The 20,270-nt window shown below is 42.1% G+C and overlaps 1 long non-coding RNA gene across 1 annotated transcript in view; it reads right to left on the bottom strand.

The window, feature by feature from the left end:
* LOC123847665 (uncharacterized) overlaps window positions 1-20,270 on the bottom strand; it is a 44,948-nt gene that overhangs the window by 12,206 nt on the left and 12,472 nt on the right. Inside the window, exon 2 of the long non-coding RNA XR_006791585.2 lies at window positions 11,736-11,812. This is a non-coding gene — a long non-coding RNA (uncharacterized LOC123847665). The remainder of the gene's footprint in view (window positions 1-11,735; window positions 11,813-20,270) is intronic.

Raw genomic sequence — 20,270 nt, 5'->3', positions numbered from 1 at the left:
ATCTTGCACACTTGCTCATGGTGATGTCTTTTTCATTGTTGTAGATGTCTTCTCATTGTTGTACTTGTGTGATGCTTTAGAAGTCAGCAAACTTTAGCACCTCTGGAAACTGTAGATGGGAACCTCTACACCTCTCCTGGGAACCTTTCCATCATTAGCACTGTAATAGGAAAAGCAGAGCTGCCTACCAGAGCCAAGTTGGCAACCAAAGCCATATGCTTCCCCCACTTCCCAAGGCCCAGTTTACATCAGTGGAAGCCTGACAGTACGAGAAGGGACCGGTGTTTGCATTGACTTGGCCGCTGCAGTAGTGCGAAGGGCAGCAGGGGCCTCAGGCAAGGCCACCCCTTGTGGGGATCCTGGCAGAGCCTACAAGTCAAACAGGATCAGGGTGGGGCATGATTTGGCCCAGAGAACCCATTGGCACCAGCTCATGAAAGGTGGGAACAGGGAGTGCCCTGGATGATTCAATGGGTGGCATATTTCCCTCGGAGTAGCTGCCAAAAATGCCTCTCAGGCACTGGTTAAGAGGCAGTGAGTACAGGGGTGGCTGGAAGGCCAACCCCTTCAGGACCGCTTTAATTTCTCTCACACCTCTGTGCCTTCACAGTTATGATTTTCTCTGCTTGGAATATCTTCCTCTCCCTACATGCTGGATAAAAACCAGTCCTAGCTCATTCTTCAAGTCCTAGTTCAGATATGTGGGCAAAGGTTTCTGGGCTCTATTAGGCAGAGCTAAGTGTTTTGGACAGTACACAAGCTGTGTATGTATCCCATCCACTCTACACTTAAATACTCCATCTTATATGCTTATATCTTACATGCTCCATTCACTATAGCACATTACAACTGTTTGTTGCTATGTTGGGGTCGTGACAATGGGGATGCTCACCAACAAGATTTCCTCTAGCTTTGTCCATAGACCTTGTCAAAGTGGTCAGTCTAGAAGGGCACGTTTCTACCATATAATCCTGCTTCTAACCATAGCTGAACGGACAAGGGGAACCAGTCCCTAGATGGTGATGTGGGCCAGGTTAAATCAGGTTCTCACAGTCAGGGATTTGAATTGGGAGAGACTCCAGCAATGAATAGTAGTAACTGAAGCTGAAAGGTCATGACAAACAGAGAACCTGATGTAGTGGATGCTGTGATGTGCTGCCTAGATCCCAGTCAGGAATGAAGGATTTATTCCCCCTGCTGCTGATGGCGCTGCCAGCAGACAACCCTCAGTTGTTAGCTTTTTTTGGGGAATTGTCTCTATTGAAGATTTCCCCTCTCCCCACTAAGCATGATCCTTCCCAGGGAAACCCATTTCCAATGGCTGCTTGGGAAAATTTGGTGTGTCATCTCAGCTTCAGAGTGACCTGTGTAGTTGGCTGAGGCTTTTGTCAGTACTAGGATGACCAACTGTCCCGGTTGCCTGGGATAGAGAGAGTCGCAGGGACAGAAGCTAAAATCTGGAAAGCCCCTAGCAAATGAGTAGGTCATGCAAGTCAAGACAGCACTGCAGCTCAGCTTCTCCCCGCATGTATTTCTACCAGTTTCTTTTGCCTTCCACAGGTGGGAATCCCAAGAGCACTCCCTCATAAACTCCTGGCCTGTTAATCACCATCTCAGGGTCTGCTTCCCAGGGGACTCAACCCATGACAATGGAGAAGTGATGATGTAAAAGTTTAAATTATAAGGCATCAGAAACTCTAAGTAAGTGGAGACTATAGGGTAGAGAAAAGGTATGTTAAAAGGAGTCCAGAACTCACTTGGTGATGGAAGTGAAAGAAGCTGATGATAGTAGTTATGTCAATAGCAGCTCTGGGCTGAGGGTTCTAGAATCATTTTGGGTCTCTAGTAAATAGGTCTTCTTCATTCTTTTGTAATTTTTATCATAAACTGAAATATTTTGCTCATCAGTTCACTATTGCTTTTTTTTTTTTTTTTACTGGAATATAAGTTCCATAAGATTTTGGACCAGGGTTTATAGTATTTGGTGAGACCTAGAACTCTTTGCATCCAAAAGATTAGCACTTCTGCATCAGCAAGGGATTTGGTTGTTGGCCATAGAAACCAAACAACCTCCCTGGAAATTTTAAGGGAAAGAAATAAACGTACTGGAATAATAATAGGGGGTCCTCAAGATCAAAGAAAGACAAGGGCTAGAAAATAGGCAAGAACCAGAGGATCTGCCACTAACATCGTGATGACTAGAACCTCCAGCCATACTCAAGTTTCTTATAACACCGTCAAGATTCCATGACCTGGGAGAGCATCTGATTGGCTGGGCCTAGTCATATGCTCATCCCGGGGCTGCAGCAGGAATGGAAAAGGGAGAGAGAGAGAAGCAGCTAGCAACTTTGACTTCTGTGGTGTGAGAGTGTACTGACTATCTCAAACACACAGTATGGGGGATTTCCCAAACAAGGGAGTGATATGCTAAGAGGAAGTTGGGGTTAAGGGCTGAAAGCCAAAAAACAACAGATGTCCACTTCAGTGTCCACCTCCCTCTTAGGCTAAAAGCTTTTAGAGCAGGGACTATGAATTTTCATCTTGGTATCCTAGATGTCTAGTGCCTGGTGCTCAGTAGGTGCTTAATAGATTTTTTTTTTTAAGGAATTGCAGGTTGGGTGATTTCTCTTATTCAAGAAATCAACACATATGGGAGACTAGTGCTTGCTCCTTCAAGAATTCAAAGATGGATACATAAAACACCAATTCTTAGGGGCTTTAAAATCTAGAAGTGGGGTTGGGGCATACAGACAGTATATCTACATACATATGTATCGTGTGTGATGGACACACTGTAAAGTACAGCTATGTCTCCATCCGTGCCCTGGGTGAGGGCAGGAAGACTTCCGTCATTCTGCCCCTCTGGTTGTATTGTTGTCATGAGTGGAATCCCCAGTCACCCTGTGATCCAAGAGGGTGCCTAACTAAAGAGGAGGGGTTGTTTTTCACCCTGTCCCAGATACCACGCTGTCTGCCCCCCTCCAAAGCAATTACCTGCAAATCTGTCTTCCAGGGAAAGTTTAAGCACCTTTCACTCAGGGCTTGAAGGATACATTAAAATTTTTCTGAATCAGGGGAGTAGAAAAATCAACCACTGTCCTCCCAGACTGGCTCCATCCCCTTCCCACCAAAATGAGGGGGGAGGGGAGGCATTCAGTGCCCGGACCTCAGGACACTCCATGTCAGGCTCCAAATTGTGCCCCCCACGGATGCTCTGTCTTGTCCTCATGCTCCCTCTTCTTTTGCTTTATTCTCTGTCTTCATACTCTTCCCTCCCAAACTAAGTCTTGTCTTATTCACCCCAGCCCATTTTCTGGGACACCATGTGCTTCTCTCAGAATTCACCAAGTCTCATATCCTCTTTTGTGTCTTGTAGTGGTCCAGCTTCTGGAACATGCTAGTAAGTCAAAGGCATAGTCTAGGCTATTCTTTCTCCTGTTAGTGAAAAGACTTGAACTAGAGTCCCAAGATAAAAGGGTTGGGAGCTCCCACTCACACTCCTAATGACTCTTGGCTTTGCTCCAGGCATCTAAACCGAACAGTGCACATATCTTTCACTGCTAAAACTAGTCTCTTGCTGAAAAACCTCTAGTTTAAGCAAGATAATCATGTAGCTCCCGGTAATATTACTTTAATTTACTGTCCTCGAAGAGCATTTATCCACCTTCCAACTCTGGGTTAGATTACAAAACCTGTTCTGTTAAATTGACAATGAAGCCACCTGTTTCAGTCACTCCTTTTTTACTGGGTTTCTTTCCAGGCTGTGGGATGGGGGCAGGGGGATGCGAAGACTATCCTCACATGCATACATGCATTAAAGAGAAAGACAGGAGGAAAATGGTGGTAAAGGCAGCTAGTTGTCCCCTAATATCCGTTCTCCCCCTTTTCTATAGTCAAAACAAACAAACCAACAAACCTTAATTTTTAGCTACCTACATGCTGCCCAGAATATAGCCTGCATTTCCCAGCCTCCTTTGCAAATAAATGTGGTCATATGATTAAGTTCTGGCCGATGGGATGTGAGTGGGAGTTTCCTGTGTAATTCCTAGCTGGTACCCTTAAAGGGAGGAATGTGCTTTTCCTTTTCCCCTTTCCTTCCCCCACTTCTCCCTTCCTGCTGGCTGGATCACAGACATGGCAGTAGTCATCTCAGACCATGTATGTGTATGAGGGCAACATCCTAGGGATGGCAGAGCAACAAGGTAGAAGGAGTCCAGATCTCTGACACATTCCAGTTGCCATAGCAGCCCTGAATTATTAATGCCCAAACTGTTCCTAAGGGAAAAATGCATTTCTAGTTTATGTTGCTACTATTTTGAATTTTCATTAGAGCAGCTGATCCTATATCTCAGGAGTCAGTAAACTACGGCTTACAGGCCAAATCTGGCCCATGACCTCTTTTTGTAAATAAAGTTTTATTGAAACACAGCCATACCTATTCATTTTTGTGTTGTCTATGGCTTCAATGGCCAGGTGCAGTAAAGACCATATGGTTCACAAAGCTTAAAATATTTACTATCTGGAACTTTACAGCAAAAGATTGCTATCCCCTGTTACATCCTATTAATTCGTGTGTATATCACAATATTAATGATGGTTACTTCAGGATATTTTACTTTCACCTTATGTTTTTCTCATTTGATCAGTCAATCCTTCTCCAAAAAAAAGAAAAAAAATCTCCACATGAAATGGGTGAATTTACACCCAATTCTACCCTGTATGAGCCTGCAATATCCACACTTTTATTGTTAATTGTCTTCCCTGCCAGAAACATTTGAGCCACTCACCAGCTTTTACAAAAATATGGGATCTGGTATCGTATTTGGTAGGATGATTTTGTTTGCTTGCAGCCAGAATTTGACTTAATAGGTATAATTTATTGCCTCCATCTTTCTCTTCATCTCTTGGCTCTGTTAATTTGTAATAACTTATTTTAAGTGGGCTCTTTGTGCTCTAAAAATATGGTTGCTGGAAGATTGGAGCTTGCATCTTTCTGGCTAATAGTTCATAAATGTGTCCACATATCAAATTTCAGAGACAATTCTGATTGGCCTTGCCTGAGTCAAGCTTAATGCCTGAACCAATCAGTCATTGTATTTAGGAGGAGGCAGTGATTTGATTAGCCAGGTGAGGAGGCTCAATGTCAATAATGACATGGATTTCTCTCAGAAGAGTGGTTTTATTACCTAAAAAGGAAAAAAGGTAGGCCAGGAGATAAAAGCAAAACAGAACAAACAAACAAACAAACGAACAAAGCAAATGGCTGCTCATTTCAGGCAACTTAGAATTCTTATATATAGTTGTGATTGCTTCTGGGTGTGTGATGTTACATTTATTTGGATGCTAACGTTCATCTCTATTGTCTGAGTTGGATGTGAATTGATGATTATTTAAGTTACTATGCTAAGCTTAGCACATCACAGTGTCTATGTCAACTCAGAATAATTCTTTTTTTTTCTCTTTTAGCCATGACTATAGTTTACAGAATCTAAATGTCTGAAAACTGAGATATAGGCAACATCCAGCTTTCTGCAACTAGTAGGATATAAAAAGGCAGGATTAAGTAGTAGCAGATGAAGGGGGGTATAAGGAGTTAGACAATGTGGATTTGAGGCTCTGATCTTCTACTTCTTGAGTGGACCATTTATTTAGCATCTTTGAGACTCAGTTAACTCTTCTCTAAAATGGGAATGATAAGGTTGATCACTCAGGATTGTTTTGAGGATTAATTCTCTATCCTGACCGTGGGTTCCATTATGGGCTTTCAATTATTTGGGTGCAAACTTGTGTCTGTCGATTGGGTTCTCAAGTTACTGCCCGCCCGCAAAGGAGCATTTGGCAAGAGAAAATTTGTTGACCAAGTAAAATTCAGAGGTGAAAAAGCAACTGGCTTCAGATCCGTGACATTATCAGATTAAATCTTTTCTTGTGCCCACAGAGTTTGATGCTTCAGGTGAGTGCTTAGAATCTTTCATTTTCTGTAGGTTTCCAAGGGGCTCCCAGGAGGAAGCCAATCATTTTGTTAAATTGCTGTTTCAGTTACTACCCACTTTTGATGATGGTAGATGGTATTTTTCTTTTTCTTTTCTTAAATTCATGTTCATTCATCTCAGTCTAATCACATAGGGATTAGGGGAGAATAATAGCTGGGGCATGTCAGAAATTCTAGGTTACATGCTTGCTTCTAAACCACAATATGCTTGCCAGGCTTTAATCTATCCATGCCTCAACTGACTCATCTATAAAATTGAGATAATGGTCTTGAGTAACCTATTGGGTTAAGAAGCTGACATATGACCATTAGGAGATAAAGGGATAAGCCAGAACTTTCAAACAAGATGGTATCAAGCAGTAAGCTGCCAAGGTCAGGATGAAGACCATTAGGACTCAAAAACTTACTGTCTGAACAGTATGAAAGGCCATAAGCACTTATGCGTTTTACTAATGTGCTATGGGGCAAGACAGAGAAGACTCAATCTGTCTCTGAAGAGAAAACAGGGGCACAGAGAGAGCTATTTCATGTCTCAGTGTCCTATGGAAAGCTCTTCTAGACTGTTAAGAGCAAACATTTACTCAGTTGTTCCAGGTGATAGGGGTTTACTGTAAGGATGCTTAGCTAGAAGTACAGAAAGGCAACATCAGCTGAAGTTTTCCTAATGGAGATCCGGAGGCTTGCTCAGAACTGCACATCATTCCAGGTCCCAGCAGCCACTCTAGGGATGCATCTCTCTGGTGACTCAGCTGTCCCTTTGTTGCTTCTACAGGACTGAGTTTGCATCTACTACTCTTGCTGATTTCTGCTCCACCTCTGCCTACTCTCTGTTCAACCTCATGCTTCTTGCTCATCCACTGCCTGTGATGCCTGCTTACAGGCATCGCCCATGGCTTTTTTGGTTTTCTCAAATGCTAGTTCTTCCAATTACTCTCTTTCTATGTGGCTCAAATTCAAACTTTCCTAGAAAGAGAACCCGCCTATAACACAGATGCCTTTGGCTCCGGCACAAAGCCCTATTCAATCATTTGCAGCCAGGGTGGTTGGGTCTTATTATCCAAAACATGGTATTTTACATGTAAGCTATGAAGAAAAAGGTGTATGAAACTCTCAGGCATTTTAAGGCTTCATACCATGTCCATTACTTGAATATATTTGTTTAATATCTGCTTTGTATCACAAAATTGTTGAAGCTGTTATATTGATAACACCACTGTAATATAGAAGGTAACCAATACCTCATGCAAGGTGCTAGAATGCTCCATGGAAATTCAGTGAGAAAGTTGATTTGAACCTGGTGATTCAGAAAGACCTCTTAAAGCGGAGGACTGCCAACATTGCTCTACCTAACAAGGCAGTCTTCCAGAATGGGGAGAAGTATCAATGACATTCTACCCTCAGCACTCCTGCCCCATGTGACAGGGAACAATGGAAGACAAGGAGATCATTATTGTTATGCTAGGGTGTGTCAGAGAAAACAAAATGAGATAATAGATGTGAAATACCCATCAGAGGTACCGAGTAAGAGCTTCTGGTTACTGAGTGCTCACTATGTGTAGCCCTGTGCTATGGGCTTTCCGTACCATATTTTATTTAATCTAACAATGATATTATAAGGTAGGAATTATTAGTCTTATTTTAAAGGTCATGAAGTAAAGACTAAGAGTAATGTACTAATAACCTGTTAAAGATCACCTGTTAATGAGTGATAGAAGTAGAATTTATTCTCAGGTCTGGAGGACTCCAAAAGTAATGCTTTTTGGACTCCACTAGACCACCTTCCAAGGTCATTGGCAACTGACTTAATGAAGGGGCAAGAAAAAAAAACTGTGGAAAAGAGTGTCAAGTTTTCAAGAAGCAGTTAATGGGGAGTGTCCCTGTGCTATGGACAGGAGTTAAACAAAGGAGTACTTTTTTGGAGGGGGGTTGGGAGTTTAAAAGGAAATCTGGGGAGATGAACAAGGTTATGAGCTTACTTAGACCTTCCCTTAAGGCAAAATACATGAATCAACCTAAGCAGCAGTGGAAGTCATAGGACATAAAGAGGTCGGGAGACTTAGTATTACAAAAGTGGACCAATCAAGTACTCCATCTCTTCTCTTGTATTTGGACTGGCATAAATGACCACTCTGTTCTGGAAACCACACTGCCCTACAAACCTGATTGATCTTCTGCACCTGCCTGCTAGTATTAAACAATGCCAACACGTGGGCCCAGTCTACCCATTCTTTTAGAGGAAACCCCTGCCTACAGCCCTGGGGAGGAGGTGGCAGCCACATTTGTAACACATGATCCTACCAACCTGGCCACAGCTGGCTGGAGAGTAACCAAACCACAGATTGACTAGTAACCTATGCCCCACCGGGTAGTTGATTAATGCTGAAGGATGAACTCTTTTGCACACTACACATCTGGTAGATAGACTTGTGTCTCTAATTTGTTAGACCTGTCTAACAACCGACTAAATAGTGTTTTAAGGACAAGGCTGAGTCCTTATGATTTCCTCTTATCCCTGCATCCTTCAGGTCCAGCACCATGTCTAGCACATCGTAGGCAATCAATAAATACACATGGATGAATGTATATTTAAATCTTAGCTGTGGACACAGCTTTGGCTCAAATAAGGGGTATGGAATTGTGTATAGTTATTGTGTGTGCTTTTGCTACACTGCTAAATAATTTATTTTGTTCTATCATAGGCAGTTGTGTCCATGTCTATCTTCCTTAATAATTATTATGAATGCTAATAATGCTAGGCACTTTGCTGAGTGTTTTATGTGCATTGACTTGTCACTTCTTCACAGCAATACTAAGCATTAGATACTCTTCTTGTCTCCTTTTGAAGGATGAGTATATGTATCCAGGGAAGTTCTTCAGTCTAAAGGTTACAAAGTTAATTAAATGGAGGAGCCCAACTTTCTCTGCAGAGTCTGTGCCCATAACCCTTTCTGCTACATTGCTCTTTTGGGTTAGATGGTAAGCTCCGTGAAGTCAGTTTGACTCATATCCATTATTTAATACTTGTCACCTAGCAAGTTGTCAGTACATGTGTGTGATGTTGAGTTGAATCTTTTCCCAACTTGGCCAACATGGGCTGCATCATTTCCTGTTACATATTATATTATATGTAGAGAGGCCAGGTCCTGCTAGGTATAATGAGAGTTCAGATAATATTGGGGAAGTTGGGGTTGCAAGTGGCGGTAAAGTAAGATATCTGGGGCCAGAAAAACCAGAGGAGGATGGTCGGGCTAAGGGCTCTGCACACACCACTTTGTGATCATGGAAGATGTTTGAGAAGATGGGGAATGAGGTAGTCACATGGGGCAGGAGTGCTGAGGGTAGAATGTCATTGATACTTCTCCCCATTCTGGAAGACTGCCTTGTTAGGTAGAGCAATGTTGGCAGTCCTCCGCTTTAAGAAATCAACTTTTCTGCTTCAGTGGACATTTAGTGGGTATTGCAAATTCAATAGGAAAATTTTGACTAGTTGGTTTTTCCTCTGAAAACATATGACTTCCTCTGGAATAATGACTGTGGCTTTGAATCTGTGGGAAGTCAGTGTTCTTAGAGTCAAAGGTATTTTCACCATAGGGTGTACCTAGGCCTGGGCTTATACAAAGATACCTTTGTAGTGCATTCTCCTGGTACCTCTGGTGCCTCAGAGAAGCGAACCCAGGCCCCACAGGTGGTCCACGGCAGATGTGTTGGATTCAGAATCTTGCAGCCTGCCTCTTAGGACCTTTCAACTTTCCCTCTGGTTCAGATATGGGGATACTTGCAAATCTATTCAAGGGCAGTTTATCTAGGACCTATGTGAGACCTGGAAGCCCAAGTCACATCCACATGGAACCCGTATTGCAGAGTGCCACCCCAGGAGGGACAGAGAGTGTCCTTAGTGACAGAGAAGGTGAAGTACTCTGGTGCCACTTTGAGCTGTTTGGGGTAGCTTTGGCAGCCCGTGACATTATGGCAGTGGCCACAGGGGCTGGTGGCATTGGCAACAGCAGAAGGTCCGGCATATCGTAGTTTTATGGAACCCTGTGTGGCTTGATCATATCTTTGCCATCTGTGTGGTGCACCTTCGTGGGCATGAGAAGCTTCTGCTGTAGTTCTTTCTAGGAATCCAGGGCTGTAGAGGGAAAAAATGATGTGCACCCAGGGTCTCTGAGAAGACAGTCTCATGAGGACATACCAGATGTCTTCAAAGGCCTCGCAGAAACAACTGAGGGGATTTTGGATATAGGGAAAGCTAAAGATCCTGCAGTAGCAGACTGGAAAAAAAATTTACAGAAATAGTGTGTGAACCTATTCCCCTCAGGACTATGTAAGCCATACAGATGAAGAACAGGTAAGGTTTTCTGTTTCCAGCTCTTCACAGCATGCCTAGCATTCCATGTAATGAACACAAGCTGCAGGCAGCAATGATGGACCGGCCTTCTGACGTCATCCCACCCCGTTTATGGGTTTGACAACCTGTCAGCTCAGTGCAGCCTGTTGATGCCTCTGCATGAGTCAGTCTGTTAGAGCCTGTCAACATGAATGGATGTGTGTTCTTCGTGCTGATAGCCTAAGCAGGAAATGTTGGCTTGGTTAATATTACTGAATGAGAACTTGATGAAACTTTGGAATCTCGAACTAAATGCTAATTTTGATATGGTTTTATTTTTAAAAATTCCGCTGCGTGCCTGTTTATTTTTAACAGGATGTTAAAAAGGGACTCTCTCTATCTTAGAGGTTTTTTCAGAAGCTTCAAAAGCTGAGAACAGTACAGTGCCTGCCCAGTGCAGCCTTTTATGACTGATAAGGGCCAGACCAACTGTGTGGAATATGCTGAGAAATTATAAAGCTTTTTCTGCCAGCTTTAGCCCAAGAGCCATGCCTGGGCAACCGATGGAGAAAAGAAAGAAGTGAGGAGACCGAGGAGTGGGAGTGGTGGGAAGAAATCCATGGGGTACATCGTGGGGTTCTGGTTGTTTCTGTGCCTATTATGTCGAGGTGGGAGGGAAGTGCATTCCCTTCGCCATATGCCAAGTGAGGAGGGTTTTTGGAGAGCTAGTTGCAGAGATGGGTAAGAGTCTCCTGGAGCTTAGGGGCACAGGGGCTGGTATGTGACTCTCACAAGGAGTCTACAAGCCTGGGGCTGGGTCAATCGCCTTTTCTCCGGCAGCAGGGTGAATATGGTATCTGAGTAAGCTGCTCTGTTTGTAATTGTGAACCCTCGGCATGTGGCCCCTGAAAGGAAGTTGGTCTGGTGTCATCCTCAAAGATAGCTAGACCGATGGCCTTTAGAGGGTCTTACCTTGGTGAGAGTTCTTTGCTACAGATGACAGAACCCCCTCCAGTCAGAACCACAGGGAGAGATTTAGTATAGGGCGTTAGTGACTTACAGAATCTTTGCAACAGGTTTTAAATCTGGTCTCTGGGAAACCAGTCTCAGAACCTCACCCTGGGGAGAAAGCTGCTGCTGGCCCTCTGTTGACTCCAGGACTGAGCTGTACCTGCAGTCACTCACATCGGTACCAGGGAAGCCATGTCTGCTTGCCGTTTCCTCACATGAATAACTCTGGCCTGAAAGCCTCATGTGGTGCCTCTGATCAGCAGAATCTTGGTCACATGTCCATGCCCTAGCACCAAGGGAACTGGAAAATGTTGCATTGTGGATTCTTCCATGGGAAGCTGGGGTTCAGACTGTGGGGAACCGTAAACATGCAAGAGGGTGCGAAAATGAGAGTTGTCCACTTACCTTGAAAGAAGGGTCGGCTGCTGGAAATCAGGGCTCAGGGGAGACTTCTAGGCAGCCAGCTGGAGGACAGGCAATGCCTAGAACAAAAGAGTTGGATTTGGAGGTGCCTAGTAGGAAGTTTTCCAAAGGTCAGCAACAGAGCTCCAGGAAACCATGAGTTAGCTGTGGACATCTGCCATGCCACAGAGCACCAATGCCCCTTTTCAACTGCTCCACACAAGTAAGCCCTTTCTTCCACCTTCTTCTCCTACCATCCCCCTATGCTGGATACTGAAGATCCTTAACCAGCAACTAGTAAGTGGAAGAGGAGGAGGAGTAAGAAGGATAGAGAAATCTACCACATCCTCTTACCTACTGTAAGCTTGTGTTGAAGGATGGGTAAAGTGTCAGCAAGGTGAAAACTTGTAGTCCTCCTCCCCCAACTAGCTTTATTGAAATATGATTGACACATAACATTTATAAATTACAAAATGATTACTACGATAGGATTAGCTACCACCTCCATCCTGTCACATCACTATCATTTCTTTTTTGTGGTGACAATATTTAAGATCTAGTCTTAGAAACATTCGAGTGTACGATAATAGTATTATTAACTATAATCGCCATGTTGTACATTAGATTCCCAAACTTATTAATCTTTTTTAAAGATTTTATTTATTTAATTGACAGTGAGAGAGAGAGAGCACAAGCAGGGAGAGTGGCAGGCAGAGGGAGAGGGAGAAGCAGGCTCCCCGAGGAGCAGGGAGCCCAGCACGGAGCTTGATCCCAGGACCCTGGGATCATGACCTAAGCTGAAGGGAGGCGCTTAACTGCCTGAGCCACCCAGGTGCCTCCCAAACTTATCAGTCTTATAACTAGAAGTTAGTACCCTTTGAACAATATCTCCCCATTCCCCTTCCCCTGTGACCCCTGGTCACCACTGCTCTCTACTCCCTGTATCTCTGAGTTTGGCTTTTTAAAATTCCACAATTAAGTGATATCACAGTGTTTTTCTTTCTCTGGTTTAGTTCTCTTAGCATACTGCCCTCAAGGCCCATTCAAGTTGTGAAAGCTTGTAGTTTTGATTATTTTATTATTACATTGAATTGGTCTCTATTTATAGTTGAAATGACCTGAAGACCTTTTAGTATCTAAGAGCAATGGGGAAAAGTTTGGGACCTCACCTGAGATTTTACCCCAGAGTAGGGAAGAAGACCAAAGAGCACACTGAATGGGCAAGGAGAGAAAGAATAAAATGAATTCTGTGGGCCCTCTGGTAGGTTTGGTTTATTCAATTATCTGGTTATAAGCATTATTATTATGAAGATATATCTATTGTTGCTTTGATTCTATTCTGTTTGTAAAATCAACTGAGAATACACTAGACAACACAGAAAAAAGAAGACAAGGGAGACATTTACAGCTTATTGTTGCAGCTGTTTTTATCCCCAAAGGCTGGCTGTGGAAAATCGAGAATAAAAGAGATCAGTCCAAGTTCCTGGACAAGGAGTAACTTAATAGTGCCACTGTGCTATTCTCTTTATAAACATTATTGTCTTTTATCCTCAGAAGAGCCCCATGAGGTAGGTATAATCATCCCAAGTTTATGGATGAAGAAACTAAGTCTCGGGCAGACTAAGCAGCATCCACAGTGTATTTAAATAGCCAAGTGGGGGCTCCATCCCTTAATCTTACTCTGCTGCCCAACTGATTTGTGCTGTATCTTAGATGTGTCCATCCTAGTCTGTTTTTTTTTTTTTAAGGAGGACATTTCTGTTATCATAACAATAGATGGCTTTTACTGAACACTGAAGATATTTCAGGCACTGTTCTATGCACTTCATACATTTTCTCATTTCATTTTCCCATCAGCTCTACAAGATAGGTGCTATTGTTGTTCTCACTTGACAAATGCAGAGTGTCAGACAAACTTGCCTGAAAGCCATGTAACTGGTGAGTAGTGGAGTAGGGATATATATTCCAGCAGGCTGACTCTTCAGGGCAGACTCTTAACTACCACATTCTACCACCATGGGATGTACGTACCAAGGTTGAGTCAAAAGGAGAAAAGACCAGCCCACCAGATTCCCAGCCTTCCAGGAATGAGAGAGGAAACAGTCTTCCTTCTTATGTCCCTTATGCCATTACCTATCCCTGCTGCTCTCCCCCCATTTCAGTGGGAAGGGTTCAAGGTGAATCACCACTTCCGTGTGAGCCAGGATGCCTACTCTCATCTCTCCTCTGGTATTCTGCTTCATATAAACCCTCTACTATGTCTGCAAATCCACCTCCTACCCTAATTTATGAGCTAGTGGCCAAGCATCTCTTAGGAGACAAACTGTCTCAATGAGCCATTTTGCTTGGAGAAAAGACCATCTGGGCAGGCAAGGCTGAGTGAGAAAGGTAATAAACATTAAAACTGCCCAACAGAGAAATATACAAGATTTGGGTGGAGGGAACAGGAGGGTCCTGACTACATGGCAGGATGAGGCAGGAACTAAGTGGAAGAAAGAACCAAAGAGAATTCTTTGAGGGTCAAATTGACCAAGGGACTTTAAAGAAAGGGACTCATATTTAACTTTATGGTTTTCTGTAATAAGCAGGGATGTAATATCTTAACCTTTGAGTGAAGTCTGCTACACACAATCTTAAACTAGTGGCACTTTGGAAACTGAAGTGTTTGAAGGGTTGGCTTGAGGGCAACACCTTGGGGAAATCCTCTTGTGGAGGATGGAACAGGGAACAGAGGTGGAGAAACAGTGGAAGCAGGAACCTCAGAGGGTTAAAGAAAATATGAGTCACCTCTCATTTCCAAGGCACTTTGGCATGTTGGGAGGAATGCTAGATTTACTAGGGTGTGTATAATGGGTATTTGAGCCAATTTCTAACTAAATTCATAGCAACCCGAAGAACTTGGGAGTACCCAGAGTTGCACCTCTCTTCTTGCTCCACAATGTCAGCTTCTTTTGCTACAGACCTTCCAACTCATCCTCAGTCTCTATCTTTATCTCAGCCACTCCCATTTAACACAGAATTTAATTTCTCTACTACTCTAAACTTGGCTCCATTTCCTGGCTTCTGAGTCTCTCTCTCCTTCTCAACTCCTCAATTCGAGAATGATATCCTGGGTAAAAATCTCCCTACATCAGTCAGCTCCTGAGAACACCCCTTCTGTTTTCTACTCCACCCTCACTCCTCATTCAGGTCCATGTGCAGAAACTGGGAAGAAGTTGGGATTTCTGTAAGACCTACCTTGTGGAGGAGATGCATTAGTTAGCATTTGGTTGCAGAAAACAGAACGCACTCTAGTCAATTTAAAACAGAAAGGCATTTATTAATGAATATTCAGTGGCTTAGATAACCATTGGGAAGTTGAGTTTCTAGGAACAATACTCAAGCCATGCCGCAGAACAAGAACACCAAATTAGCTACGAAATCTTCCATAATCAGGAAGCTGCTTCTACAGCTGCTGACTCCAGTACCACCCACCACCATAATCAGAAATCCATACAATAGTCAGGACATCAACATTATCAAGAATATGCTATAGTGAACCTCTCATAACTTGCCAGCTGTAGAATCCCTACTTAGAAAATGGAAGGCTTGGGTCCTGCCACTAGACTCACACAAAGCTAATGACTGGTTGCTGGGGCCATGCTGATTCTGCCATCGTGGTGTTTGCCTACAGAAATGGCAGAAGCAGAAGGGTAGCATTCATCCTGGTGTCTACCTCAAATCTCGCACTAGTGATTTCAGTAATGGAATCAAAATGATGCCTAGAACTCTAGCTGCAAGGAAGCCCGGGGGATACTGTTTAGCTTACTAACCTTTTCTGCACAGGAAGGCACATCAGAAGAAGGTTGGAAGGGATGTTGTACTTTGATCAATTGCGTTTATCACAGACGGTTAACCTCGCTCTTCAGTGGCTCTTCAGCATCTTTTTCTAAATAGATTTATTGCCCACCTCTTTGGAATGACTAAGGATAGTCCTGTTTGGCTCAGGAAAGGAAAACTCATTATCAGCTATTATTAATCATAGATTGTATTGTAGCCTCTTCCAACTTGTTGATGCACAGTAATTTAGGAATGGCCAAAAGCAGATAAATAGTCATTTCCCCTCCTTGGTACTAAGCCATTGCATTGGTTTGTTGGCTTGAGGTCCATGAGGTAGATCTCTTTGCTGAGGCAGTACTGACAGCAGAAAGGATAAAAATCTTTCAGATTTTTTTTTTTTCTCTAGGGAAATACAAGAAACAACATGTCAAGTAGTTGATACTTATTTTCAGTACCATGTTTTAATTTTCTCCATCTCTCTTGCAGGCTGAAATCACACGCACTATCTTTTCTCTTGCTTTTTTCAGTCTTTGAGTGTTCTTCAGTTATGTCCAGCTGGTTCCAGTCATTACTAGGCTCTTCCCAAGATAGGTCAGTCTTACTGGAAACAGGAAATACTGGAAACCTCACTAGAAAATCAGGTCCATTTCTGGCCTACTTTTGCCAGAGTTTTGATAAGTATCCAAATTTTTGCTTGTTTATTCAAATCAAGCTTTTGAATCTCCTGAGATCTAACCCTTGCAACTGGTAAGCCAACAGGCTGAAGGCAAAGAAAAAAAAAATCACACATTTTCTGGCCAATCCTTGGAAAAATGCTCTTTTCTCTCTGTCATGATACTAATTTACACATGTTCCAAAGCTGAGGTCAGCTGGTTGAAATTGGAAAGGCAACTTTTAACAACTGAACAATCCAGCAGTAAAAATTATTTGGATTATTCCAATACCAAATTAAGTCTTATTTATTCTTATTTAAGGTGCTGGAAGAATATATGCATTATTAAAATTATATGGATTGAGTCTCAAAAATATGGTTTAAAATTTATAATGAAAATCAAGCATTGGATCATAGAATAAGAGAACTTATATTTAGAAGGGAACCTCTGGGCACCAGTATTCTTGATTAGGTCATATTCACTTATCTTGGGTCAGTGGGTGTTATTGTAAATATGGTTTTGTTTTTCTTAAGGAATCCTTGGCAAAAAAAAGGATGCATTTGTTTAGAGGAAGGCAGTAACTAAGTATTAGGAAAAAAGCAAGACATAAAAATATCCTTTCATAAGGCATTGGTGTTGAAACAAATTGTGGGGCTATATACATGAACTTGGGCAAGTTATTTTACTTTTCTGAGCTTATTTCCTCATCTATATGGAGTTCAACTTTTTCTATTCTCTCCTTTATATCCCTATTGGTCAAAAGGGCTCAATTTAAGGATGAGAAAGCTTATTCCACTAATTTTTATTCCATCGAGTCAATGGAATATTCCTTAAATCTTTCTGAGAGTCTCAGGAGTGTCTTACATTAACTCCCAGACAAATCCACTATATTGACTACCATGTGGAGTACATCTTTCTCCTCAGCTTCCCACCTCTAATGCACATCATCATCACTTCAGGCTACCATTGGGCAGTAATGTCTCCTGATGGGCACCGCCTCTCTAATGCCCTATTTGTCCTGGTGCAGTCATTAATACACTGCATGCCTTGAGGTGTCAAAGCTATAAAGTTGTTTGTAGCCAAGTGGAGATTGAGACTGGCTCACTCCATGTATTACTTAGGATGTTTTTGGTTGCAGATTAATAGAAAATTCAAACCAACCTGGATCAAGCAAGTAGAACTTATTATCTTGCTAGAGAGTTCAGTAGAAGTCCAAAGATAAGAAGGCATATGTACCAGTGAGCATTAAGTTAGAGTGAGAAACAGAGACCCAGACTAACAGTGGCTTAAATGAGCTTTGTTTCTCTCACACACATATAAGGCCAGACATAGGAAAGTCAGGGCCTCTATCATAACTGTGCTCAACAAAATCTGGAGAAACTTTCATCTTCTTCTAGTTTCCTTCCCACTTACTACTCTGTCATTTCTGAAAGGGGTAAACATTGTCACCATAGATCAAGATGTTGGCTAGATCTTCAGTCATCATATTCGTGCTCCAAGAACAGGAAGGAGAAAAGGGTAAGGTTGTCCATGAACCAGCTGTCTTGTAAGGAAGGTTCCTAGAAGCTGCCACATGACATATCTGCTCATGTTCCATCAGCCAGAACTTAATCATGCAGCCATACCAAACTGCAAGGAGAAGATACCTTTATTCTGGATGGTCACATGCCCAGCTATAACAGGGGCTCTCTCACATGGAAAATGAGGAGAATAAATTCGGAAGGAATAGTTTCTGCCAAAGCACTTTTCAGGTTGACGAATTCCAGAGGCTTCAACTCTGTTTTCTTGTGATTCTTTCAGCTTTGTTCTACTCAGTGTTTTAGCTTCCTTTGAATTTGGTAACAAAACAACAGAAGCAGTTCAAGAATATGTCCACCATGACAATGCCCAGAGAGAGGAGGTTGCTTCTGCACATGCTTTTAAAGGAATGTGAGCAAGGTTTCCCACAAGACCCTAGCAAAACTGGATTTCACCCTTTGCTCACATTTGAGTCAACGATGGCAAGGGAGAAGGGTTTACATCTATATCAGTCAAGCACATCCCCTCAGACTGGGGGTGAGGCCAGTTTCTCCAGAGTAAGCTTCCTCTTCAAGGAAAAAGAGTGGACAACTGAACAAAGTTGGGATTGCACTAGGAAAGAAGAAAAGAGAAGAACAGATGTTGGGTGGAGGACCCTCTCACCTGGGCCAAGGAGAGGTGGCTCTAAAGCCTACAGCTTATGGTCCATGGGCATACACAGTTTTTAGAGAAATGATTCTTTATGTTTTCTTTTGTTTTGTTTTGCTTTTATATCCCTTAGAACCCAGACATGAATCCTTATAAGCGGGTTCAAGGATATCCATGGTAAACACCACATTCTACTGACCCTTCAATGGGATATTTGTAAATGGGTCAGGATCACTGTGCTCAACTTCCCTTAGCATGAGGTTTCTCTGGTAAAGTTCTTCACTCCTTCATGCAAGTAGACATCTGACGGATTACTTGACAAGGCACGGCAAGATGGACATTACTTAAATCCAAGATGGAAGCTCTACTGTATGTAAAATGGGCATAGGAGTCACCCACCCCAAAAATATTGTTTTGAAAATAAAATATATGGCCTTTGAGTGGTATGTTCTCATTTTTTCATGCCACTAATCTCCAAAGAACAGTGCAAGACACATGGTGGTAAATAATACATAGTTGTTAGGTGTTTTCAACACTACAAAGTTTGGATTTTTATTGAAATCTTGTGTTAGGTATCAAACAAAATCTGCTTTCTTCAGAACACTAGATTAAATAAGACAGCACATGTAGAGTACTTAGTATACAATAGACATTTTATAAATGTGAGCTCTTTCTGGATAGGCCCTTAATGTCATCAGTGGCCTCTACTCCAGAGGAATTTCAACAACTCAGAACTATTGACGGAGTCCCTGGTTTCCATGAAAACAGCAAGACCAAATTCATTTTTAAACTACCCCCCCAACATCATGTCTCATGCTGAAGCACCAGAATGACAATTTCTTTATTTCTTTGCCCCTGGGAGAGGAGTGAAAGGAAGAGCATCCTTTCATTGTCATTCAGTGGAGAGGAGATTGCAAACATGAATAGTTGAGTCTGGTGTGGTGGGCGTCTAGCAGCATGGAAACAGAGGAGCCTTGGCTAAATTGATTTGATACTTGAAGTAGTTATTGGATGAAACATTATTTTGATGAAGAAAGAGGCAATTGTTAGTAATTGTAATTTAACTATAATGAGGTTGTAAAAACTTGCATTTTATTATTGATCTTACAAGGCCTGTGAGTAAGAGAAGAAATGGTTGGAATTACAAGTCAGTTTTTTTAAATTAGACATTTAATTATGGTGCTTTCAAACAAGGCATCGATATTTCCTGGGTTGTTTAAATTTTGTCTAATCATAGTATTACAGTATTCTATTTTTTTCCCTAGTTTGAATAGTAGTTATCCTATTGAATAGTAATATCCTTCATACATTAGTTTTAAAGTATACTCTAGAGGCTAAAGTCTCTTTGATACAAGTTTATGTACTTCCTCACATATGGTGTTGACATGTGTGAAATCTAATTGTGTTAAATAACTCACTGGGAGCAATGCAAAAGGACAGACTCATCTGACAGAATTGATTTTCTTTCTGTTCTCCAGGAAGACACTGTAAGTCAGTCATTTCATACGTGGGGTGAGATTCAGGGATTGTTTCTTCCAGGGACTGGCTGGTTGGAAGGCAGACTCCTCTCTTTCCTCTAGCCTTATTCAATAATCAGCTCAATCCCCAGGCTCCATTGTGGGGGAGAATAGAACATCCCCCTTAGACTTCACCAAATATGACATAAAGTTCATAGACCATGATTCTCCTTTTGGGAAAATTATTGGTCTTTACTATGTACTTTTACACATAGAAATGATCTCTCACTTCTGCATTCTCTGAGTTTCTAATTTTGAATCTCTCATTTGCTCTTCCACGGGTATTCATGGAACACCATTTTACATTGTTTTCATGGCACTCACATGTTTTGGAAAGAGGAGGACCAAAGTTAAATGTAAATTAAAAGTAAATAACCATAATT

Source organism: Mirounga angustirostris, unplaced genomic scaffold, assembly GCF_029215605.1.
Source record: "Mirounga angustirostris isolate CCGP_5_RB_7025 unplaced genomic scaffold, mMirAng1.0.hap1 SCAF_2, whole genome shotgun sequence".
In the NCBI taxonomy this organism is placed as follows: domain Eukaryota; kingdom Metazoa; phylum Chordata; class Mammalia; order Carnivora; family Phocidae; genus Mirounga; species Mirounga angustirostris.
This window is presented reverse-complemented; position numbering and strand designations above follow the sequence as displayed.